At 42.7% G+C, this 27,027-nt stretch overlaps 1 protein-coding gene across 1 annotated transcript in view; it reads left to right on the plus strand.

The window, feature by feature from the left end:
- Positions 1-17,938: 17,938 nt before the first annotated feature.
- MAPRE2 (microtubule associated protein RP/EB family member 2) overlaps positions 17,939-27,027 on the plus strand; it is a 98,920-nt gene continuing 89,831 nt past the window's right edge. Inside the window, exon 1 of the mRNA XM_088174721.1 lies at positions 17,939-17,959. The gene's annotated coding sequence lies outside the window, so the exon portion shown is untranslated. The remainder of the gene's footprint in view (positions 17,960-27,027) is intronic.

The raw sequence follows: 27,027 nt of genomic DNA on the forward strand, positions 1-27,027 counted from the left end.
CTGTTCTCTTGATGCAGCTCTATTTATTTTCACCCTTTGCACTCAGCTGTCCCTGTGCTGGGGTGACTTGGAAGCAGAAAGGTCAGTTTTGTACAACCAAAAGTAATTAGTTAGATCAGTCTCTTGAGGCCTGTTTGGAAGGGAAAAATACCTCCTGGTACTAATCTGCTTCAGTAATATAAATGATGTGTTTCTGGCTCCTCTTCTCAGATGCTGTTTCTACTCTTTTCACACCTCTAAAAAGGGAATGTACAGTGTAGCAAACAGTCCAGGTTAGCTGTGAGCTCCTGCTGCATCATTAACCTTGGAATGAGACCTAAACTCTCACCCTTTCCTATCTACTCTAAATAATGCTCTAATTTTTGTTTAAAAGTCCACCAATGCCAGATAAAATTCCATATCATGAAGCCATTCAGGCTAGTACATATAAAACAACTGCCATATCCACAGGTCTTTTTAGATCCTCCTTCTCAGTAGATCTTTTTTAAGAAGCAGCAGTAGGGTCATGAAAGAAACAAGATACAGTTCCTGTAGAATACTGCCTGAGTTTCAATATCTTCTGATTTCTGATTATGCCTTTATATTCCCATCATTCCCCTTCTTCTGCTTTCTGTCTTTTGCTTAGCAAATGTACTTGGCTTTGAACAGTCCATTTGCAAGCTAAACTTTGTTTGAAATAGGGCAGGAACCCACAGATACTTTTTAGAGCTGATGACTTGCACCTGTTTTAAAAAAGTTAGTGAATCATTTCACTTAAAAAGAACACTTGGATTCTGGGAAAATGTTCACATTTTAACTGCTTGGTAGCTGTTCTGATCTATCACAGCTCCATGTCTACTGAGCATATTAAATGGTAAACACTTATTTGTAATCTGTGGTTCATCAAGTTCAAAATCCTACAGCAGGTGGGACATGCAGTAATACTGCAGAGCTTTGGTGTCCACCAATTCCCAACACACCAACAAAATTCAAATTCAGTTTTACATCTATAAAAAATTGTCATGCAGCTACTCTGACACAAACACCCTGGTCCCTGGCTGACTGAGCCCCACACAATTCTGTCTCCTGCATCACAGAGAGCAGAAGAGGTCGATATCAGTACCTCAAACAAATGTCAATTTATAGTAGGCGACATCCATCAGATAAAATGATTAAGAGATCAGCTTTCCAAAGCACGGCCCCAATGGCCAACAAAGATGCAGAGTGCAAGCACTGGTATGACTGCATCTGTCAGGATGTATTAGCTCTGAGAAATCGTTACCCACCCTAGGGAGGAAAATTAGCAAAGAAAACCCCCAACATTAGTCTGAACTGTGTGTAAATGGGGCCTTCAACAAGGAGGAGGGGGAAACAAAGCAGAGCTTTTCCTTATTGCTGGGCAGGCATTAACTTTCCACATCTGTTCCTGATGAAAAAATAAGCAGATCTGGGAGAATAAAGTCCGGGAATAATAGGATTCTTTTAAGATAGCTCCTTCTGGCCTCCCTTGCCTGCCTTTTGTGAGAAGTGGGTTTGGCAAGACTGGGAAGTTTCTTCTTCCTTTTATTTTTGACATCATGTTCCCTGAGTGCTGACAACCTTACACTCAGGTGATGCAAGAAACACTAATAATTCATAAACTAAGAAGGGGGTTCCCTCTTCTGGGTGTTTTTTGTTCTCTTTCTTGTTATCATTACAAGTTTAGTTTCCTACTAAAAGCACTTCTCATGCCAGAGGCTGCCTCTGGGGAAGCTAGAATTAATTTAAATGAATAGATATATATAGATATCTATTATAGATACAGACAGGTATAGATTAGTCTTCAGGAATTCTGTTACCTCTGAGCTAATCCTTGGTACTTGTTGCAGGATGTGTCCTACACAGGTGCATATGATAATCAACACAAAGTTGTCTGGGGACAGGGATGTGAGAGGAGGATGGCTTCACTCTGTGAGTCAAGGTTTGGTAATATTCTGAGTTCGTAGGAGGTGTGAAGTTTTTCTTAAAAGGGATGGAATTTTTGGTACATGAAGTTGTCAGACAAATATATATCTTGTTCTGAAATATCTTGTTAATGTTATTTTCTTTTTCTGTATTTTAAAATCAGCCCCAAAAAAATGTGCTGGTTTTGGCATGTGGGTTTTTTTTCCCAAGGGCTACATTAGAATATAAACAGTAAGGAAAAATCTATCCAGGTCACATGGTACAAAGGAGAACTCCTACTTGTTGACAGACAGACACAGGGGATGGAAACAAGCAAGGAGATGAAAGTCTTTGAAGACAAAACTTTACTTTTCCACCCCAATTGTGTACCAGGAGAAACACAGAAGAAAGGTTGACCTGAGAAGGCAAAGCATTCAAGAAAAACCTGGAGAAAACATCCTGGGGAAAATCTTAGCACTGCTGAATGAGTTTTGCTAGCGAGTTGCATAAGATAAGGCTTTTTCCAGCTTGCCCCAAGATGCACTGCTGGTTCTGCTGCTGGCCACTGGGTATCCAGGGACTTAACTGGTCAGGAGGGATGGCCCAGGACACAGGGACTTCACAGGGACTGGGGTGTTTACCTCTGGCTTGTCAAATATCTACAAGCAAATGGAGGCTCAGATAGTTATCACAAATACTAGCATAGCTCATCCTCTTTGCTTACTCTTCCTTCCACTACTAACTTACCCAATATCCTCTAAGATACTTCTATTTTTCAATAGTTTTCAGAATCTCAGCCACATTAATGGACTCTACAGCCCTGGCAATACTGATCCACAGACATATCCCCAGAGGACTGAAAAGATGTATCAAGCAAAAGTTAAAGCCATTTGGACAGGCAAAGAGTTATTCCTGCTTGATGGAGGTTTCCTGGGTGGCTCTGGGTATGTCACCAAATCTCCATGTGCACCAATTGCCCATGGCATTTTGCTTCATTTTCTCTTTTTGCAACCTAATTTAAGTATAATTAATCAATGTAGTGTCTAAAGGGCCTCTGACATCTTTCTTTTCCTCCTTCCCTCTTTTAATCTTGTTCTTTGTCCTTTTATCAACTGTCCTACACTTTATGCCATAGTGCTTAGCCTAGGTTTTAAAAACAAACTTAAAGCCTATATGATTTTTGCACATCATTACTGTGACCTCCGTTTGCACAATTTTAGAAGGGATTCTGCATTCTGCAACATAAATGCAGCTACACATGTCTAGCAGAGATATTTAAGGAAGATTCTCAGATCAAAAATGATGGGTAATGTAAAAGATCTCCTTATGCATGCATGCAGGGTACACAGGTAAAACTAAGACTGAATGAAATTTGGGGTTCAGTCACAATTTTTAATTCACAATTGAAATGTGAATTTGGGAGATTTTGATGAGAAGGCTAGCCTCTGTCGAGCTGCCCTCCATATCCCATTGGCAGCAAAGTAGAGAAGTTCACAGTACTCTAAATACAGTCACAGGCTAAGATATAACCTAGAGCATCTTTCCTTCAGAAACTAAGGATGGTTCTGCTGCTTTTATTTATAGTTCTTACAAAATTCCCAGACAACAATAGTTCTGAGAGTGTAAGGGAGCCAGTGGAAGTGCTCAGAATAAAAGCAGATCAGAAACAGGCCTGGCATTGCTTCCTTTGGCCTTGGAGAGCTCCTCTACTCATTTTTCTGAGAATGAGTAATGCTGGGCATGGGATCTCCCATTCATCACTGAGGCTGTATTGACTGTGAAAACTCAGAACTGTAGGGTAATCTGAAGCACACAGCAAACTGAATAAACACAGCAGTAGTGGCAGATACTGTGAGAACCTAAAGTGAAATTTTGAGGCAACAGAGAAAAGTTCAGACCAAGGTGACTTGGTTGCTGAGCATTTACCTTGGCCCAGCGTGCAAGTCTGTAAATAATACAGTGTATTAATACACTGGCATACTTTCAGCCATTGCTGTTTCAGCAAAAAAGCAGAAACTTACATCCTGACAGATATTCACGTGTTTGCAAAGGCCAAATGCCATGAGGTGACATCAGCCCCAGGGTCTCTCTGGACTTGGTTGACTGAAGGCAGAGGAGAATCTGCCACTGGCTTCCAGAAATGTTAGCTCAAGACCTATGGGCATGTGGAACAGAAAGCAACAAGCATCTGCCACCTCAAAGACAGGGATCTGGCAGAAGTGTCAAACAGATTCCATTAGCTGTGTACACTCAGGTGCCACATTAGCACAAATTGCTGTGGTTTAAAATTATTTGGTTTAAAAAACATGCCTTTGGGTGCTCCTGCAGCATCCTGGGACTTAAAATGTGTACTATTTCATGCCTGTTTTTCAGTGGATTTCTTCCACTGCAGTATTTTTAGCTCTTTAATCTCTCCCACTGAATTGTATATCAAGAGGAACTGACATGTCACAGCCCAAAACTGTAAATTATGGGGTGTCTGCTCTTGTAGCTGCAGTGGCTGCAAGGTAACACAGGGATCATCCCAGTGCCCCAGGCACAGCCACAGACAAGCCAGCGTGCTGTGTCTTGTTGACAGGCTCTCCTGCTCCTCGGAGGGAGGGGATAAAACACAACTCAAAAATGAAGAGAATAAGTCTACCTTTTAGTCCTTTGGTTTCTACAGGATTTTTGTTGTACAGGAACACGAAAACAAAGGGAAGGATCAGCCCAAGGGTGAGATCTTCCCACCGAATTCACCCTGACACAAAGAGAGAGCAGCTTCCTCCAGGAGCTGTACCCGCCTACTCATTGTCTGGAGGCTTCCCATCCTTCAGGATCTGTTCACAGGTTTTGCAGTGTGCTGCTTTTCTGCACTTTTGGCATCACTTTTGGGATCAGGAAACAAGAAATCTTCTGGGTTTTGGTACAGAAAACAAAAAAGCAAAATGAGCAAATGTATTCCTGCAAGTCAGAGGATGGGGTGGAGGTGGAATCACTTTGCCTTCCCGGTTGTCCATGTGCCCTCTGGCCACTGCCACTCAGGCTCAGCAACTCCGGTGCCAAGGCTGGTGGAGCCATGGGCACAGCAGTGCAGGAATGTGGCTGTCAGTGGCAGGGACACTGCTGCTGCTTCTGATTGACTTCTGCCAGGGCACGGTGTGGCTCAGGGACAGCACAGAAACAGGCTGTGCAGGCAAGGCTGGCTCTGTGCAGCAGCAGCAGCAGGAGCGGGGCTGTGGGGACACGGCTTCCTACGGTTTGTCACGCTGCTTCCAGTGGGAAGTCTGTCAGGGAAATAGTCATAGATACCAAACCACAGCAAAAAATCTGCAAGCATGTGTAGGTGCTGAAAAAGGGCGTAGCATGGAAAATGAAAATCCCTGGAGATGGCTTAGCAGTCTCAAAGGGAACAAATATTTTCCTTATAAAATATTGCACAGGAATGCCTTATGCTAACTACTCGTCATGAAAAATTTATGGTAAACATTTGACCCCTTTTCTCTCTGTGATTTCTCAACAAATAGGCTCAATTCTTTATGATTTCCCTTCTCAAAGTGGTCCATAAATGTTTTATATGAACACATTTCGGCCTAGGCATGCTCTTGGATGCTGTATGATTTTAGTCTGGCATGTTTGCTTACCCTGATTTACCCTGATCCGTGTTCCCCCATTGCTCATCTAAACAACAGAAGTTATTTTTCTTCCATACTAGACCAGTGAGCCTGCACAGATGGGAAAATCATTTGTTATTACTTTGCTGAGAGCATACAAGTGACCACGTAAGAGATCCACATTTCAGATAAGAAGGAATGCATTTATTTCCCCAACATGTTTTTATGCTGTTACAGACCCAAGAAAACCAAAGCACTCCCTGTATTAAATTAATTCTCACAGAACTCTAGTGTTCCACTAGCCATATGTTACAAGTGAGAAACATGGAAGAAAGAACTGAAGATACATTTTGCTACGAGGTCTTCTTCAGCAGGAGCGCTACTCTTCATTTTTCCAAAATGTCATCTTCTGATAATTAGTGAAAGAACACAATCATAAAGTGGGAATTTTTATCTTTCTGTTTCTGTAGTTAAATCTCTGTATGCAATTTTGAGGTAGATGAAGCAATGAACTCTTCACTTGATCCAGTGCTTACCTCACTTGATTTTCTGGAGCAAAAAATTATGTCAGTCTGTGTGTCTGTCCATCTATCTGTCCCTTTGTCCTGGCTGGTACATGCTCTTTATTTCACTTTCTTCAGAAGTAATTTCTTTGCTCATATTTTGCTAATCGAGTATGTTCTATAGATCAATTTTCATTACATTGCACTTCTGCCTCACTGATTATGAGGAACAAGCCATGAACTGTAGACCATATCTCATCCTGGCCAGGGGAGATAATCAAAGAGATGGTTAAGTCTGGGTCCTATACAGTGTAATAATACTAAGCAATAATCTCCTTTTTTTTTTTTTTTTTAATCTCTCCCTTTTCTGACCCCTCTGAATATGACTTATTAATCAGAACTTCAAATGAAAGAGGAGGGGGAAACTGAAAACTATATACAGTACCATATTGTGGCTCAAATTAACAACATTGTGATCCAAGTAATTCTCTCTTGGATTCAAAACTGGAGTAGAACAAACCACATTCTTTATATTTAATTAGAATTTTAAATATGAGTTATTTGAAGTTAACTTAATAACATAAAACCACAAATGTGATGCTTAGCAGAGGTAAGTCCTGAACAATTTGTAACAAACTGCCAAGAATCTTCAGTCGATTCTTGTTATTTTTGAAGGAAAATATGTGTGGAGAAAGGACTTCTGTTTTATACTGTTGCCAGAGACTTATCTGAAAATCAGATATCACACCAAAACAAGAATGCAATCCATTGTGTACTTCAAAATTATCAGAAAAACAGCTGTGAATATGTTTATTGTTGATGCTCACTTTTGGACTCTAGCATACAGAAGTTCAGATTTACTAAGCCTTGATACTCATGAATCTCAAGTCTCTGAAAAATCACTATATTGGTTTGATATTCATAAGATTTAAGTTCTTCTTACTAAGATCTAGGAGCTGAACATAAAGGATTCAAAGTTTAAAAGTCCTGAATACTGAAATACCCCACCTTTTTTCTCTTGCTGAAAATTAATGTAATATCACAAGAACAGATACACTGGATCAGATTCAAGGTCCAGCTAGTTCAGGATCCTGTCTCTGGCAGCAACAAATATTACCAACTTTGGGTAGAACATAGAAATAGGCACTAATATAGAAACATTCTCTTAATATAGTTACCAGCCTTTTTTGACTGCAGCTGCAGAGATGGCATCTTGCTGTTCCACTGCCTCTGTGGATTTTTTTTCAGTCAGGTATTCAATCACTTTTAACTCTTTTAGGCCTTTTAGATCATAACATCCTGTGGCATTGAGATCCACAGCCTACATACCTCTTGTGCAAACAGCACATTTGTTCTTGCATCTCTTCCCAGTCTGCCATCAAAATCTGTGTGTTTTACCCCAAATTCCTTTATTCTGGGAAAAAGTAAACAATTACTGCCAAATTATTTTTTTAGATCTGCTCAGTACTTAATAGAAGTCTTCATCATATTCCCTCACTTGCCCTTTCTCCTGACTTTAGAGAGTCTATTTGTCACTCCTTGAACAGAAGTGGTGCCACATTTTTGGTCAGGCTGGTTCCTTCTTTGTGTAGCTTTTCTTCTGTCATTACATATTTTTAACAGAGAGTGGGAGAGAGAAACTAGATCCAGATGCATTATGAATTTATATATATTATGGTATTATGATAAGTAGCATAAGAATGTTGTACACAATAAAATCAAAGAATGCTTTGGGCTGGAAAGGACCTTAAAGACCATCTAGCTCCAACCATCCCTGACATAGGCAGGGACAGTCTCTCCTAGACTAGGCATTAACCTGTTTCAGAAAATTCAAGTCTTATGGAAATGATGGAAATATTATACACTCCAGTCTGACATGACAGTTTAGGCATGGTGTGGCCCAGCTAGGGTTTCAGGCTTCAGCTCCTCAAACACTGGTAAAATTTTCAAGCTTCTACTTGAATTATTTCTATCTTGGTGTAGATTATTTCAATTCAAATGTAAGAACTTGGAAAAATACAGAACTATTTTTTGTTTTGTTTTGAACAACTTTTCAGCATATCTGTAGAACTGAAGTTCTTCCATGCCAAAAACTGAAATTTACCATGGAATAGTTCCAGTTACTGAAAAGGACTTTGAGTGTTTTGGTAGAACTGATTGTGTGACTAGTTTAAGTCAGGCATCACTGCACAGAAGTATTTGTTCTGTACAGGGGTGGCAAAGTCATACCACAGAGAGGAGTGCATTGTAGTTACACTGAAGTCATGCAGAGATACTTGACTGGGTGTCCAATAGGTGAAATGCCCTCAAATGTTATCCGGAGCTCCTTTGTAACTCATGGCTGAGGACAGACACTCCCTGAGTTATGTTTCATGTATCCAGGAGTAGCAATGAGCCCTCAGGTTACTGTGCCAGAGGTGCTCCCCATGGAGAGCAAGCTGCAAAGCCCTGAAATTGCACACAGAGTTTCCTTCTGGTTCCTCATCCCCTCGTGTTGGCTCAGGTGCCAGCTTCTCTGCAGATGGTTTTCAGTTCTCCAAAGTTTTTGTGGGATGGGTGGAGAAGAGAGAGACCCAGAGCCTGGCATTGCAGTGTGATGTGATGCAAGCTCAGGTTGCTCCCCTTTGTCCCTGTTGGATCACAGAGACAGCAAGCCAGGGCTCTGACAAGGCTTGTGACAAGGGACAGTCCTTGGGACATGGGGCCATCTGAGCAGGGACCCCATCCCACCATGGAAGAGCAGCCCACTTTTGTTTCCAGGGTCTTGGGCTGTGCCTCCTTATCCTGCAGTGCAGGGAGCAGTGATGGACACGTCCCTGACCCACACTTCTCCCTGGGCTGGTGTCTCTCTGGAACACCACACTTCTCCCTGACCCACACTTCTCCCTGGGCTGGTGTCTCTCTGGAACACCACACTTCTCCCTGACCCACACTTCTCCCTGACCCACACTTCTCCCTGACCCACACTTCTCCCTGGGCTGGTGTCTCTCTGGAGCACGGAGGGGCCCAGGGAGCAGGCTGTGTGTGTGCCAAGCACAGATAGCCTGCTCCAGCCCAAAGGCAGCAGCTCAGGCAAAGCTTATCTCCCTCCAAAAGTTACTCTGCACCTGACCAAGCTGAGACAAGCTTAGTCTTGTGGACAGCTAATTTTTGAAACATGATAATGTTGGATCGGGAAGAGTACTTGAGAGGGTTTTAGTTGCAATTCTTTTTTGTAGTTACTTGCTCCAAAGCACATGGAGTAGGAAAAAGAAATAACTATTGTTATTATGTTTCTTTCCATGGAATCTCATTAGTATCAGGGCATCTGAAGTGCAATGAAGTGTGAGTACTATTTGTTTACTAAACCACTAAAAGCAGTCACTTTTTGGACAATTTGTAACAAAATATCCGTGTATCTGAGTTCTCTCTCCCTCCCACCCACCGCTGCTACTTCTGGCTTTGCTCCCAGACAACTATCGTCTTCAATACAGAAAATGTCCTTTAGTACTACCAAAATCAACACATCCCAATAATTTAAAAATGTTTGCTATGGTCTTTTTTTTTGTTTATTTATTCCCACCTTGTTTGAGTCTACAATGTATATTCTGTGTCTATTACAATGATGCTTGCTTTCAAATTTCAAGATTAACAAATAATACCATGAAGAGTTTTATTTCTTTGTCTTCAGATAAATCATCAAAATCAGAATGATGCTTTTAAGTGACAATACTGATCTGACTTTCCTTACTATCATCATCATGAGAAACTGGAGGCTGTTTGACAATAAAAGCCAATATATTATTCATGCCAAATACTAACAAAATTCTGGAGTTACTTAGGTGGCTCCTTTGATTCTAGGACTTTGGACAACTAATTATTTTTGAACTAAGCTTAAACAAGACTTTGGGAATTAAGTTCTCGGAACTGAGATCTTGTAGAAGCTCTGCAGATGTGGAGCATGGTGAACTCCTGGGCTCACTTGAAAAGCTCTACTCACCTTTTGCTGTCGAAGGAAATTGGAAACTCCAAGCTCAGTCAGTAAAAGATGTGTTGACAAGAATATTTTGCTTCACATCAGGAGCTTTTTTTTAAAGAGACTCGCCTGGCTTTCCCCACAGAGCTGCCTTCCACACTGTGCAGCAGGTACAGAAGCCACAAAACCGATTGATTTTGTAAGAAAGTAAACCAGATAATACCATGCATTTACAAATAGAAATGCATTTAACAAACTTCAGGTGCTAAAGTCTTCAATCCACAGCACCAGCCCAGACCTTGTCCAGGATATTCCCTCTCTAGCACACGTGTGGCCCTTAGGATCACTGGCACTTCCTTCTGTGAAGTTACTGCCTGCTCCTGCAAGCAGAGCAAAAGCCATGCCAAGGATAACGCCCCTTGCTAAACAGCTGCCAAAATACTCAGCTCATTGCAAAATACAGTCCCTGACAATTTAAATGTGTTGTTGCTGGAGTTACTGAAGTGCTGTGCTGCCCACAGCACTTACTGACAGCAACATGCAGGAGAGAAAGGAGGCAATGGTGTAGGGCAAGGATACAAGATGTATTTTCTTATCATGACTGAGAGGGGAAAGCTGCTCTTTCAGCATCAGCAGGGCACTGTAAGGCCAGAACTGCAGGAGTCTGCCCTTTGTAACTCTCCAGACTTGTGCTTTTCTGCATTTATGACAGCATTTCAAAAGAACTCCATTAAATCCCATATAAACTGAGCTGCTTTCACCATCTCATACTAATCCGTCTTTCTCCAGAGTTCTCTATTACCTGTTTAAGTATAGCCACTGACATCACCAAAATCACTTTAGCTACTCTGATATGTGTGTTGTCAGTAATAATACACAAGTCTCCATTCTATAGGAACAGCATGCCTGGATCTTTGATGAAACTCTTAAGCTGTAACTCTGATCAGCAGTCATGGTACAGACCTCTAGCTCACTTCTTTCTTGTGCTATTAGGATAGCACAAATATATATATATATTTATCTAAGTGACAACCAGGGAGCTTTGTAAGTTCAACAATGATGGTATTTGCTCATGAGTCTGTTATTTCTCCCTTATTTCCTTCTAGGAGTGTTTCTCTCATATGACATTTAACTTTAAATTTTACGGTCTTTGTGGTAGAGAAAGTGACTTGTGGAGCTAGGCATTGCATATGCAAATTGATCAGGCCCATGGGAAAAGATTTTAGTCACTTGTCATTAGTTTCCCTATTAGCCAGTATAATATATTAAGATATATGTTAATATATATTTTGGAGATATCTTTTCAAAAGTAATATTTAACCAAATCTCATATTTCATGCAGCAAAATAATTTGTGAGCCACTCATAGAAAATCTACACCCTGACAGGGAAAACGTGTTCATTTTTGTTCCCTTACTGTTAGTCACTACTGTGAGACAGCCAAATGTGTGCACACGCACAGTGCACAGAATTAATTTCATCGAGAAAAAAGAAACACATGGTGGCAGCCTGAACAATGTTGGGGGCTTTCAATGCTCTGCTGACTGGGATATTCAGTCCCCTGAACTCCTCCACCATTGTTCATTTTATTCTTATAGATTCAATAAGACCTGATCCGGCTCTGTACACACAGTTCATTTACTTCTTGCATGGCTTGTTTCTATGGTAATACTAAAACAGGAGAAATCTGATTACTCATGCTTCCTTATTTAGGAAAAAAAAAATCAGTGTTAGATGCCATAAACGAAATTGTTTCAACCCATGCCACATAGGAAGTGCATAGCTTTGCATCTGGTTACAGCAGTGCACCTTGCTGCTGTGATTACCTAAAGTGACCTCAGCTTTAAAGGAAGAAAAAAAAAATTAAAAAGTGGTTTTTTTCAGATGAGATGGCTCCTCATTTTATTCCTCATATCATTGCTTCCTGACAGTCACGGAAAGAGCAACATGGCTCCCTCCAGCAGCTGTTACAGTGAGATGTGCACAGTGTTTTCAAAGAGGAATTACCCTCCAAGCTCCAAAAGAAAACCACTGTAAAGGGAAAGTGTGGTTCAACACAGAGTTTCAACTCAGCTGCCTAATTATTCCCTCAGGGAGCAGAATTTCTTCCAGTTGTAATCACGCTAATTCTGGCCCTTCAAAACAGAAGATTTCCTGAATTCTGCACAGTTTGGGGGCCACCTGTAGAGGGTGAGGAGATCTTGTATAATGGCACATTGCCATTAGCAACCGTTCCCACAGAATCATAGAGTCATAGAATGACTTGTCAGACTTTTGCTGCTTTTCCTGAGGCTGTTCAGGAACAGCCCTTCCCACGGTGCCATAGGGGTACTCTTCACACTTGGTTAGGTACTATCTGTCTCCTCTGCTGAGTGCCACAGTGTCTGCTCAGGCATCTGCTTCTGTCCCACACACACCACTATGATCCCATCTCTGAGTAGGTGAAGTTTCCAAGGAAAGAAGTTCTTCAGCCTCACTCCTTTTCACATTCTCAATGTATTTCCCCCTGATTATCATCTGGTAGGTCCCAGCAACTGGGGACTGTCCCCATGCACATTGGGGCTCCTTTTTACACTATAACCACCTTCTGAACAACGACCTCCTGCTGGTCCACTACAACTGCTGGCTAATTTTTCTCTGCTGTTGATGACAAGTATTAGATTAATATTGAGGGGCTTGCTTCTTCCCCAACTTATGTAATGACAATCCAATCCAGAAATCCTCCTGGCATCAGGGAAGCAGTCCCTAGCTTTGCAAAAATCTCTCACACTTCAGAGACCCAGAGAGATTTAACACTATGATTTCAGCAACTTGATTATCCAGGCTCTTACTGATAAAAAAACTTCTTCCATCTAATGAATGACAATCTGAAATCCTGAAACTTTAAGATCGAAGGTGAATCAGAAAAGACTGGCTAAGAAGGATTCGTGCACTCCTTAGGAAATGAGGGGTTTGGCATACATTCAAGAAAGCATCCTAGTCAGAAAAACAGATGTGGGCTTGATACGTGGTGCACACCTAGGGACTTCCCTGAAAAGGACCTTAATAGATACCATTGCATAAGTGTTTGTAAAGAACTTGAGTGTAGCATCTGTTTTGTTTGGTTTGTTTTTTTTTTTTAATGTTGCCATTTTCCTTTAAAAGAATGCCTTTATCACCACTATCTGACTATTTCAGAGATTGAAAAACTTCTCTGGAGAAAACAATTTTAAAAGGCTGTACTTGGGTCTGACCTCATAAAGGGGTCCTAACCCCTTAAATTAAATGCACTCTTAAAACTAATTCATTCATTTTAGTGAGAGGGGATATCAGGGCCATAGAGAGGTTAGAGAAGAGGGATTGCTCTCCAGGGATGCTCGTAGAGTGGGCAAATATGTAGATGCAGCTAAAAACCTAATTTCTAATTCTGGAACTGGGCTGAGACTATTACCACTTAATGCTGCCCTTCCCTTATGCAAGCAAGATGAGTGAGGACAGGACTGTGCCAAAAAGTCTTGCTTTGGCCCTACTGGAAATAATGGATTTGGATGGCAACAGAAGCAAATATGAGCTGGGAATTGCTCTATTTGAGCCTGCCTTTGAGAACAGAACACAGAAGGTGACTACCTTGAGTGAGACACTTCAGACTTAAACCCCAATAATTTCTATAAAATATTAAGACTGACAGCTGATATATCATTCCTGTTCCACACACACACCATGTAATATAGGCTGTGTGTATCCAGCCAAGCTGTTTAATAGCCCACTAATGCATTTGGGGGTTATTTTTTTGAAGGTTTTGGCAGAAAAAAGACCTCTGTAAAAATATAATTAAATGTATCTACCAGATTACCTTGTCAACACAACACAAGCCTCATTCCTTCCCCTTCCCTCCCTGTGCTCTGCCCACTGTGGCTACTGGAAAAGAGGTAGCAGAGGCACTGTGTACAGCTGAGAGCCCCTAGCCATCAATGTGCCATGCCCTGTGGGACATACAGGTGTGTGTGCAGAGCTACACCCTTGCAGCATCATGGTGCACTCCAGGTGAAGTTGACAATTTATCTTTTTTTGGTTTCAGATCAACCTTCATGGGTGCTGGGCAGAGTCACCACCTGTGGGCTGCTTAGTGCTTCCTGCCCACATGGAGGGCACTTGGGTTAGAAGGCCAAAAGTAAATAAACATCCCAACAAAGCGAGTAAGGAAACGAGCAATAGTAAGAGATGATGGTTTCCTCGGGATTTCCTCAGATGTTTCTGGATACCAAATGGTAAGGTTTGGCCAAAGGCAACGTTTTGTGGAAATGGTGTTTGGGAGGACAGTTGGTCAGGGGAGAAGAGGGAGGGAAAAAAAAGTCTGAAAAGGTTTTATTCAGGTAGAGTGGACATTTTGCATGAGGGGAAAGAAAAAAACACTTTCTTCAACAGGTTCTACAAAACAACAATATAAGTTAATTGTGATTTTTAAGAGGTGCTATTACTTATCCTAAGACAAACTTGTTTTCTATATATTCTGTAAACAAAAGCTGCTACTATGTATAGGATATGTTAATTTCAATTCTATCCATTTCTTTGAATGGGAATTATCTGTCATATTTTGGGATATTGTAAACAAAAAAGAAGTCACTAACCAGGAATAATGGAATAGCAAATGAAGAAACAGAGAAGCACCTGCAAGTGAGAATGCTGTGCTTTATATTCAGATAGATGTATTTACATGGATGTTTTAGTGTATGTCCTTGCTGGAAAACTCAGCCACGCACTTGGCTTGCACTGTGGGTTTGTGTAATGGGTCAGATCCAAATGCTGGTAGAAGAGCATCTAAATCAGTTCTGCATTAGAGAGACTAATGTCCCTTTTATTCCTCCTTTAACTGCACTCACTGATGAAGATGATGCAGAGAATTAATTACAGCTGTGAAGAATGAAAGTGAAAGGGCCATATTCCCTCCTCAGCCATGACCCTGCACTGGGTTGACATCAAGGAGGTTTCAGGGTCAAAGGAATTCAGGAAAAAGCCTTTGGTAATAAATTCTACTGAGATTATGTCCTGTAACCTAACTGCATCTCTTCAATCAGTGATTAGAGATCATGTGTAAAGAGCTCTTAAAAAACTGAAAGTCATCGTTTCTTCCTGGAAGCAGAGTGCAGTTGAAGATGGATGCACGTCCCTGAGGCTCTTACTGGGTCACAGCTGTACCTGTAGGCGCTTCTCTTGCTGTATTTGAAGGAAAACTAGAACTCAGGTGTGTTGCTTTGACCTTTCCTTTGTCAACTTGGAATCACTTCTGTTTTTTCACTTGCTGCAAAGCAGGTCTTGTTAAGAGATAGCCAGCAAACATACAGTTTAAGAGACAAATGTTAATTTTTAGAACTGTTTGGTAGGTAAAGACAGTTTGTCAGCCCACCCCAGCGCCAGCTGCTACTTCCAGCACCATTGGTGGAACACGGCACAAAACCAAACTGGCCACAAACGTATTGTTAGCCTATCCAGGATGTCTGTGATGTTAGGGAATGCGTGTGTTCCTAACACCTCTCTGCCAAGGGAAACAAAATTGACTGCAGAGGGACTACAGCAGCAAGTGACTGTTTTTGCAGCAATGATTCTTGTGCTCATGCTGGCGTTGGTATAAAACAGAAACATGGGAAGTGTCTGAGGGAAGGAAACACATGTCAGGATGTCTGCACAGACAGCAGCCTCCATGCTCTGGGACTGATAAACCTCCAGACCTTACATGGACCTCATAATGAACCTCTCTATTTTTCAAAGTTCTTGTCTCTAGCCATTCAATACCTGCAGGATGTGAGAGATGATATCCATCAGACCAGGCTGTTTTGGCATAGGAAATCACTGGTATGCAGGGTTCAGGGTGAGCCATGCTGGCCACACGGTCCTGTGATGATAAATATGGAAGCACCTGGCCATAGCTGAGACCAAAGACACCTGACAACCTCTCACCTATGATGCTGGGAGCCTCAAGCAGGAGAGAGGGACCAGTCAGCACTGACCTGCAGCTACATCTCCAGACCACAGGTTCCCTAAGTCAGCAGATCTCCCTGTGGGCACTTAGACTGCATGTGCTCATAAGTGAGGTGATTTTTAGCTTGACTCTGTCTCTCAGCTCTGCAGCCTCTCTTCTGCACAATGAAGATTACAACTCCTGAAATACTTAGGCGCATGCTGATGGTAAAATCATCCACCAGGGCCTCAAACACTGCTGTATGGAATCCCAGAGAAGACCATACAAAAATAGCATATCTTTTGATCTTCAAACTCAGTTAAATGCAGTCTGCAGATGCACTAAAATCCTCTAATTGTTCTGCAAGCACATAACTATTTCTAGTTAAACCTATGTTTTTTGTCACTGTGACACAAAGCAACAGGATTAAAAAACTGAGGTGTTTTTAGATTAAACAAACAAAAAAAAAAAAGCCAAAAAAATACATTGGTTTTGAGTGGAAGGTTTTTAAGAGGCCAATCACTCTGCATTACCTGAGAACATTTATATTTGGGATTCCCCTCTGCTCCCCAGGGGAAATCTATGACCTCATGAGTGTACTTGGCCTCCAGGCCCAGCTTCATAGTTTTAGCATCATTTCATCAGCAGCATGGCAGTGTCACTGCTCTTCTGCCATGAAAGATTTAGCTGCCATGAGCCCTACTCTGCACCCGTCAGAGCAGAGGGTCCAAGCCCACTCAGTGGTGATGAATGTCTCTGCACCTCAACTTCAGCCCTGAACTGCTCCTATTGAAGGAGGTGGTCTCTTTTTCCAGCCATAGGGTCCCTTAAACCATGCAGCAGGAGAGGTCCCATAAACATTGGAGAAGAAGCTGAATCTCAGCCCTGCTCCTTCACACAGAGCTGTTCAGAAGGGAATGGCAGAGTTTCCTCTGACACACATAATCATAGAACAGCTTGGGTTGGGAGAGACTTTCCCCCCCATTTTAAATTTCGTCTTCATGTAAATGATGTACCCTAACATAGCTCCTGGGGGAAATACCAGGTGTCATTACAAGGGCAGGAAGACTCTGCATTATTTCTCTTTTTCTCCAAGCCTTAATTGATAGCTACCCTTACAAAAATAGGAAAAATCATCCTACACAGAGATCACCTCCCCTCAGCATTTATGGCTACACGACACAGGGTTTAACAGCACAAACCACTAGACTCCATGTGGGCAGGACATGACTAACAGTCCATCTGTGGAGCAAAGAACTAAAGATAGGCCTGACAGCTTCCCTGGCTAGCTCAGTTTCCGAGAGCAGGTGGGACGATTTTGCCGCAGGGAGTGATGTCGGAGAGCCTATGGAAATTAGCATCTCCTTCTGCAGAGCTGTGCCCCTCCGGCAGGTCCGACCGTGGGGATCCAGCCGGCCAAGAGGGCGGTGCTGGAGATGCTCCCCAGCCCCAGCGCTCTCCAGGCTCCCTAGGACCAGCGGCTGGGAGGAAGCCACGGAGGCTGCACGGTGCCGGGCTGCGCTCCCCTGGGAACCGCCGGGACCCGCAGCCTAACCGCGCACCGAAGGGAGAGGAAAAGAAAAGAAAAGAAAAGAAAAGAAAAGAAAAGAAAAGAAAAGAAAAGAAAAGAAAAGAAAAGAAAAGAAAAGAAAAGAAAAGAAAAGAAAAGAAAAGAAAAGAAAAGAAAAGAAAAGAAAAGAAAAGAAAAGAAAAGAAAAAGAAGTAGATAAAACCAACGACGAAGTGATAATAATAATACTAATAGTAATAATGGTAGTGACTGCATCCAGGCGCGGGTCGGTGCAGTGGATGCCCGTGTGTGGAAGCGGCCGGGGCGGGATGCGGGATGCGGGATGCGGGATGCGGGATGCGGGATGCGGGATGCGGGATGCGGGATGCAGGGAAGGGCAGGGCTGTCCCGGGCTGCGCTGCCGTGCCCGGAGCGGCTGCCGTGGCACCTCCCGCGCTGGGCGGGGCGGAGCGGAGCGGGGCGGGCGGACAAAGCCGGGCTGTCAGCGGGGCGGGCGGGAGAAAGGAAAAGAGGCGGCTGCTGCCGGCCGGGAGCGGAGCAGGTGAGGCGAGAGCCGGGGCTGTGCCACGCTGGCACCGGGAGCGGCCGGGAGGGGCCCCGAGCCCGAGGGCGATCCCTTTGTGCGCTCCTGGCGAACGCTTCGCCCCGCCGGGAACGGGACGGGATAGGCTGGAATGGGATGGGATGGGACGGGAGCGATCACTTCACCCTCGGGCAGCTCGGGGCGGAGGGCGGTGATGGTGGCGCTCTGATTCACCCACTGCCCGTGGGGCTGAAAGTACTTTGGGAAAGCAGAGAAGAGCTCACTACTGCCTGCTCTTGAAAAGAAAAAAAAGGAAGTGAAATTTCAGCGCTGTGACGGTGCTAAAACAATCTCCTGACTCGAACCGAGTCCGCTATCCTGTTGTAGTGAAGCCGGAAAAATCCCAGGAGTATTATGCTGAGTTGCATCACTTAGAGAGTAATTAGTATTTAGCGGGCTGAAGGAGCGAGGCGCGTGTTTGTGTGTTTGTTTTGTTGCTGTGGATAGTTGGGAAGTAGAAGAGTTGTTGGCTGGCTCTGTGGTGCGCTGTGTTAATGAATTTTAAATCCTTCGGTATATAACCAGTTTGTGTGTCCCTGCTGAGCTGCAAGCATCCAAAACAGCTTCTGGTAACGGAGCTTTCCTTCAGGGTGCTGAATGGTAGGAAAGCTTTGTGATAAATAACTCCCATTCCAGGGAAAGCACTTAAAAGGCTGATGATTCAGCATGCTGCATCCACTGACCAAGGGTGACAGCTCCGGCGAGGAAGGCTGCAGCACCATGGGCAGATATAAATATTACCTGAAGCGACAAGCTTCCCGTGCAGTAGTGGCACAAGTGAGTGAGGTTGTGCAAAAAACTAAGCCCCCTCCCTCCCCCAGTTGCTACCAGTTTTTCTTTTTAAATAGCTTCTTCTGATAATTCAAATTCAATTCAAAACCCTCTGGTGCTTTCTGTGGCGACTGAGTTATACTCCTTTTTGTACTTGCTTCCCAAAGAGATGGTTGCTTTTTATCTGTGATCCCAAACTATGTAGGAAATGAATTGAGGCTAATAACTTATAGCTCATAACTTAATGTAGCAAGAAATCTAAAGCTGTAAAGAAGATGAAAACTTTTTACAAGAAATACTGTGACAATTTTACTATGTAATAAGAGAAGCTAAACGCTGAGACTGAGATGACATTTGAGAAGTGGAATAGCAGAATAGTATTTCAAACAAAGCCTCGTGCAGCTCAAAGGTTATTTTGGTAAGTTGCACTCGCTCTTCAAAAGACAATCTCTTTTAAAAGTCAAATGAACCATGTAAAGGCTTCTACAGGAACATTATTGCAGGGTGAATCTAGTCAGGCTTCTGACTGCTTCAGTGAAGAGCTAAGTATTTAGACGTATCATCTCAAGGGCATGTTGAGGTATTTATTATTCACCAGTTGTATGAGCAGCTGTACACACTGTCATGTCAGGATGCCCAGGTCACGAGCTGAATGCTCTCCAAATCCTCAGCGTACACACACTCACCAGATCTGTGTCTCTTCTCTGAGGTACAGGGACCCCTGCTTTAATCCTTGTTTATGTCTTTACTCACACAACTGGATGTGCAGGGTGGAGCTTTACCCAAAGAGTGAGAAAATACAAAGAGCACAAACTGTCTTTGTCTCACACAGGGTTTGTCAGCAACCACTGCTGAGATTGAATGGCTTCTTGTTAGTGAAGCTCTTGCAGTGAAAATCATCTCCAAAGTCGAGGACAGCAGGGTTATGACCCCTTAACTCACCTACTGCCTTATCCTGTGGGTGAAGGTTTGAGTTACAGGAAACTCTCCATCTTTCCAAAACCACTCAAGATTTATGGTACTGCTGCAATAGGGAAGTTTCATACTGTCCCTAGTTGTTGAGATGCTATAAAGTCTATTTAGATTCAACCAAGGGCTTCAGAAATGATTAGCAATTGATTAATATGACTTTTCCTGAAGGTAAGTATGGTTTCTTTCAATCTGCTTCAAACTTAGCCTACAGAATCCATGAATTCTTCAGTTGCCTAAGGAGAAAAGATCATCTTATGAAGAAAGGAACAGGTCAGGGACAGCAGCAGGTGGGGCAGTCAGTGACTTGCAGGCTTGGTGTATATGAGACACCTATGCCTTATGGAGATATTTCAAAAATATGGATATTTTTCTATGACCTCACTTTGTGAGATGTGCCATGGGAGCGAGGATGGTGTAACTTGGCCAATTGTCCTGTCAGGCTGTATCAGAACGCCTGGTGATCAGGCTCATTCTTTTGGTGATCTTCTGCTAATTTAAAACTTTTGGCATTTGGCCACTTCCCTGGTACCTGTTTGGGTGCCTGGAGCTCCTGGAGTTGATCCAGCAGAGGGCTATGAAGATGATGAAGGGTCTGGAGCATCTCTCTTATGAGGACAGACTGAGGGAGCCAGGCCTGTTCAGCCTTGAGAAGAGATGACTGAGAGGGGACCTCATCAATGTCTGTAAGTATCTCATGAAAGAGTGCCAAGAGCATGGATCCAGGCTGTTCTAAGTGGTGCCAGGCAATAGGACAAGAAGCAATGGGCAGAAACTGATGCTCACAAAGTTCCACCTGAACATGAGGAAGAACTTCTTTACTGTGCAGTGGCCACACGCTGGAACAGATTGCCCAGAGAGGGTGTGGTGTCTCCCTCACTGGAGAGACTGACTCAAGAACTGGATGCAATCCTGTGCCATGTGCTTTAGGATGACCCTGCTTGAGCAGAGAGGCTGGACCAGATGGCCGCTGTGGTGGTTTTCCAGCCTTGCCCCTCCTGTAATTTTGTGATTCTGTGATTCTTGAAGGTTAAGTCCTCCTATAGCATGCCTCTTCCTCTGAGAAGCAAAAGGGTCTCTTGTGTCATCACTATTGCTTCTCAGGCAGCAGAAGCTTCCTGTCCACAAGGGCAGCAGGCATCACTCACTTGGGAGGACATAAGGTCTGTCTAAAGTGCATTGGAAATAACCTGTGGCTGGGATAGTTATTTCAGCCTTATGATTTTGTTTGTAATGGCCTCTATTAATTTTAGTCTGATATTCTAAATCTAAAGCCCCTCTCTGATGACAGAACTCTCAAATCGGGTTTCTCTCAGTTCCTACAGGTCCAAGCATTCTCAACTATTTATTACTGTCTCTTCTGTCTATCTGGCATTTTTCTGTATTATTTTTGAACATTCTTCCAAATGCCAGTGAAACATTTGGAGGAGTTTAAAAACAAATTAAATCCCCTCCACCACACCCACCCTCCCAAATGGATAACCACAATAATTTATTGTTGTGGTTTAACCCCAGCAGGCAATTAAGTACCATGCAGCAGCTCGCTCCCTGCCCCCACAGTGGATTGGAAAGAAAAAGTAACCTTTATTAGTTAGGAACAATTTGAGACTTGAAACAAAATATAGTAATAATAACATACCACTAATATTAAATATGCTGTCCTCGCTGGATTCTTTTGTGGCTCCTTGCTTGCAGAGTAAGAGACACTGAAAAGTCCTTGGCTTAGGGTAAGCACTGCTTTGGAATAACCAACACATCCGTGTGTTATCAACATTATTCTCATACTAAATCCAAAACACAGAGCACAGTACCAGCTACTAAGAAGAAAAAGCACTCTGTCCATCCAAACTCCAAACAGGGACATTTAATAATTGAAAAACAAATTTGGGGACTTTCAAAATTGCAAAAACTTTGATTGAAACATATAACATATAATTCGAATTTACCTTAGAATAACTTTTATCCTGATCCTTTTCCCCTCAAGCCTCTTGCAACACTGAAACCTAAATACAATCAAGTTTTATTTTTTAAATAGCTTAATTCCAAAAGAGGGAGAAACATTAGACTAATGCAATTAGGTGAGTGGAATGCATTTTTCCCTCGGGCAGCTCTGGAGAGTGATACTCTATCATGTTAAAAACTGCAAGTGGTTGTGTCAGACGGAGCTGGGCTGGGCAGATGTTGGCACGAAGCATGGGAGGGAGAACTGCAGATGATGCAGAGTCCCAGGGGGAGCATGTTAACAGCATTGCTCTGAGTCACTGGGGGCCCAAAAAACAACTCTGTCATAATAGCACACATGGTGGTGTTGGGTGAAGTTTAAATGAGATCCTGAGCCTTCCAGCACCTTTATGTATATTATTTATTTTACTGCAGGTACAGGTGTGTATATAAAAGTCAGTGTTTTGGCCCAGCTCCTCTGAGCAAAGCTGCAACTGCTAATGTGAAATCCTTGCAGTTTCAGTGGGGCTTGATTTGTCACTGATGGAAAGGTGAGTGGATGTGGGCAATTCCCTGTATGGCTATTGCCACTTGGATCCTGTAGATCCTCCCTGCTGACAGCCTCCACTACATCTTTCTCTAGGAGCAGTGAACCTGAAGACTGAACTCTGGCAGAGCAATGGGTGCTCTCAGGGCAGCAAGAGAAACTGGGGTTTAGTCTGCCTGCAGGAAGGGTGAAGAAAGAGCCTCAGGCAAGGTGTTGTTTTCAAGGGGTTTGAAAAAACACTTCACTGACTGTAAGGAAGAAGCAGGGGTTTGTCTTCTGCCTTTGGGAAAGTCAGATGGCAGGAAAGGGTGCTGGCAGCTGGGTTCAGGAGCAGGGAGAGGAGAATGCAAAGCCTGAACTGCAGGGAAAGGATCTCAAAACCAAGAATGTTCTAGGAAAGGTGTCAGGGGAAGCATTTATCATATTATTATTTAGTTGGATCTCAGACAGTTGTGTTTGTCCCGGATGAGGGGGAGCACAGCCCCAGTGCGCAGTCTCAGGACAGACAGGATTAGGGCACAGACCTGTTCTGGGAGCAGTGCCCAGTGTCAGCAGCCAGCAGCAGGGCTGCCCTGTGCTATTTATATTCTGGCCATGACCAAAAAGTGTTTTGAAAGGGCCGAAGAAAAGCAATCCTGCTAACAGAGCCCCTCTAGCAAGAGAATGGCTTCAAGAGGGGCAAGTATGATCAGCTGTCTGAAGAGGGGACAGCTCTTCACAGTGGTCCAAAAAGATGCCCAATGGTAGTGATGAGGAGGAGGACATGAAGTAGAGAAGATGAAAACATGACAAAATTTGGGGAGAGAGCCTCAGTGATTTTGGTTGAATGCCTCCTCAGTCCCAGAAACTCTTCTCTATTGTGCTGAAGAGTTTTACAGTCAACCAATTTAATTCTCTCGAGCCTTTAAAAGCCTCAGATGGCAAAACTTGTCCTATTTAAAGTTCAGGAATGGTTCTCTTTGTAGGAGCTTAATCTTTAACCTGGTCTCTTCTGAGAATGGCTCACCATGTTATTTTTCCTCCTTCTGGGAAGAAGCCAGTAGCTTTTCTTCAGCAGGGCAATTTCAGATATTGAGTACACCATTTACTCGAGTTTACTATTTTGCTTAAATGATAAAATTAGTAGGGTCCTAACACTGGAAAATCTACCATACACATAAATGAAAAACTTTCAGGTTGGTCTAATTACCAATGCCAAACCACATAAATGTATCAAGTTGTCAGAAAATACAAATCCTGCATAAATTTGACAGGTGAGGAGGATGTAACAATACAAGTCTATCAGCTATAAGCTTCAGACACCTAAGTTGTTTTAATCTAGAAAATCTTGATAGAATCATTAAAGCCCACAGGAAAAATGAGTCTCTCATCTCTCTACATGGTTAATTTGTACAACATGTAATGTGAAATGGCTGAATATCTTCTCAGGCTGCTCCTTACAGGGGAGTTTTATTAAAATAGGCTTTGGTCTGGTAACCATTTTATGCCTCAATTAATCCTGAGTTGAATACAGACTAGTCACAATCTCTTCAGAGAGTTTGAATGACACTGCAAGTAAAGCATGTTACGTTTTATCACAGGAAAACGTGTTTTGTTTGACTTTACTATATTCAGACTAAGTAGAAACTCATTCTTGAAGCTTCTTTGCAATATGGCACATGAAATTAACCTTGGATCTCATAACTCGTCTCTGCTGGGAATGTGGCATCCCTTACAGTTCTGAATTCAAGAATATTTGTGAGCCAGACAAAAAAACACAGACTAAGAAGCAAAATGGAAGCAATAGATGTATAGTTGTCTCAATTTCTGTCAGAGTATGGAATTCTTCATGTCTGATATTGGTTTAGAAGACACTGTCTTGCAGGTGTACCTGCAAATGCAAATATTGTTCAGCAATGTTGAAGTCTTGTAGATTTAATGGCCAAATAAACACATTTCCGAGCACCTGCAAGTATTGTCTGCTGTGCTGTGTAAAGTTGGAAATGACTCCTTGGCAGATGGCATGAGCACATAGTTAGTATTAATAGACCCACACACAAGGAGAACAGGGGACTTCTGTTTGTAATTAAGCTAATCACAGAGGCAGCAGAGAGCTCCTGCCTTATCACTTACCACTGCTTAAATTTCAACTACCAGACTGCACCAACAGAGCAAATTGTTTCCTTGGCATTTGATGCTCCCCAGTATTGTGTGCTTTGGGGTTTCCCTGGAGTTGTAAGTAGTCAGGGTAGAATATTCCATTCATGCAGCTCTGTTCTACTTCAACAGGTTAGTCTGCAGGTCTGCTATAGAGCTAAATGATTGCCAAATAATTGGGTATTTAAATCCACCAACACAAAATGTGCAACATAAACAGACTAATACTTAAAGCTGTTAATTTAGTTCTTTTCTGCTAGCTTTTGCATCTTTTTCTTGTAGCTCAAGTTCTCAGACATTATTAACTGCAGTAACTTTTTATAGTCAGTGCTATTCCTTTCAACTCCATTAACCCTTTAATTCCCTCTTGAATGTTGGTATCAATCATAATAATGGGAAATATTAGCAAAAGAAAGCAGGAAATTGAGAGGTAAAACAGACTCAGTATTGGCAATTGGATGTGAACATCTTCATGCCTCATTAGCAAGCCCCAGAAATTTTCTAGGAATATGCATTTCTGTAGAAGGAGTTGTGAGGTGCAGCTGAAACCAGTCAGGAGAATGTCATGGGAAATCTGCATTTGGTGAAGTTTTAAACAGCAGCTCTAGGTAGGCTGTCTCTTGGAAGACTTTCGAAGTGCAGATTAAATAATTCCAGATGATGACATAAACTTTGTTAAGAAAACAAAAAATCTGGGCTTCCAGCCTTTTCAGGGTAGTTGGTTTTGTGCCTGGAAAGAACCCTGCATCCATGCACTGCTGCTCTCAGGCTGCTCCTGTGGAGTGCCCCTTTCTCTCTCATCTTACAAGATGATCTTATGAGATTTTTCACATTCTTTATCAGTGATGATCAGTCTCTTCCCCTGAGCTGCATCCTGACTTCACCACAAAATTGGCAGTAACTCTATTCTGTCAGTTTGCTTTTCAACTTCCTCTGGCCTTTGCCTGAAAAGATCCCCCATTTTTTGGAGTAACATAGAAGAGCTTGTAGGATGGTTTGGGGTGGAAAGCACCATTAAAGGCTACCTAGTTCCAAGCCCTGATCCCTAGGTGGTCTTGGACCAACAGCAAGAACACTGATTGACAGTGCCACAGAGATTCTGGCTGCTGTGCACCTGAACCCCATCTTTTTATAGGAAAAGCCTTGGTTGCTGTTTGACAACTCTCTTGTTTCCCAGCCTGGCCCTGGGTTCAGTAGGAAAGGGGTACCACAGGTTAGCCTTGGCCCAGCTGTGCAGCAGAGCCAGAAAATGCTGTGCTTGACCAAGAGGAATGAGAAGCAATCTCTGGCTTCAAAGGTTGAAAATGCTACTTTATTAAACCAAGAGCTTTTGTCCCATGGAGGGGGACCATGGAGAGGGACGGGACAGTGAAACAAATCAGGATTAAAACTCAGTCATAAGTTTTCCCCTGAACATGAAATGTCAGCAGGCAGATTAATTCTGTGCTTTAAAACATTGCTTCCTCGCTAAGCATAGGCAGATTTAGAGGAGGTCTTGTAACTCTTCTTGCTCAGGAAAGCAAATGTGTTTTTAAGGCTGACCTTTGCATGCCTGGAAGCAGCTGGCAACAGCAAGTGACATTATGAGTACAGGTACTGCTGAAGTGTCTCCCCAGTAAAGACCAACATACCAGCCCTTTACTTGCAGGTGTGTGCTCACCTCTCCTGCCTTTGGCTGCTAAAATAGGATCTGGTCAACTAAGTTTCAGCAATTTCCTCTGGTTATAATGGCAAAAAGTGTGATTGCACTTACAGCTGCATAATGCGGTGTTTGCCATTAGGACAGTAACAAAGTTGTTCTGGCAGGCAGTGCAGGTGTGCCATCGTCTTTGTAAGAGCTGCTGGTCATACTCAGAAAATAAGACTTTAGACTTTTTTTTTTCCCATGCATGGTGATTATTAGGAATGAATCCCAGGCACTGAGTATTTTATCTATTGATTTTATTTGCTAGCTGCTACAGACGAGACTATACACCATTTTACTCTTTCATGTTTCAGTACCAGGATATAGGTACTACCAGCTGAAACAGCAAGTCCTTTGGGAATTAAATCATCATTTCTGGTATCTTCCCAGTGCTGTGTTTCTAAACAGAGCATGGTTCCAATGTGGAGGTGCATCTGTGCAGTGTGAACTGCACTGAGCACAACATGCTACAACTCCTATCCTGATTTCTGGTCTTGCTCATCTCCTGTGGTATTCCTCCTCCTTTCATGCACACCTGTGGATTTCCCCATTTTGTCTGGGAACATCAATTCAAAAGAAGTGATAACTCAGCCAAGAATGTCAGAACTGTTTAGTCAGTCATTGCTAAAGTGGAAAGAGAGAAAGCTGGCCCAGAGTGAGCATCTCTGCTAGAAGACCTCATAGATAGGAAGGAAATGAGCTCGTCTCAATTTCTCACTACTCTGCATTTCAATTGAACTGCTTTCTTTTCTCTTGGATGCTATGTTTAATTTGTGAACTCACTCAAAACTTATAATTTCCTCAGAATCATCAGACTTTCTCTAAGGAGTGAAACTGTTTTATTAGCCTGGGAGGATGCTGCAGAATATTTTTATTCACATACATGAGATGACACACTTCCAGCCACAGCAAGAGACATAGTTATCTCTGTCCTTTAAATATGGATTTTAAAGTCGAAGATGCTTTGTCCTGCCTGCA

This window comes from Sturnus vulgaris, chromosome 1 (genome assembly GCF_052056855.1).
Source record: "Sturnus vulgaris isolate bStuVul1 chromosome 1, bStuVul1.hap1, whole genome shotgun sequence".
NCBI lineage: Eukaryota > Metazoa > Chordata > Aves > Passeriformes > Sturnidae > Sturnus > Sturnus vulgaris.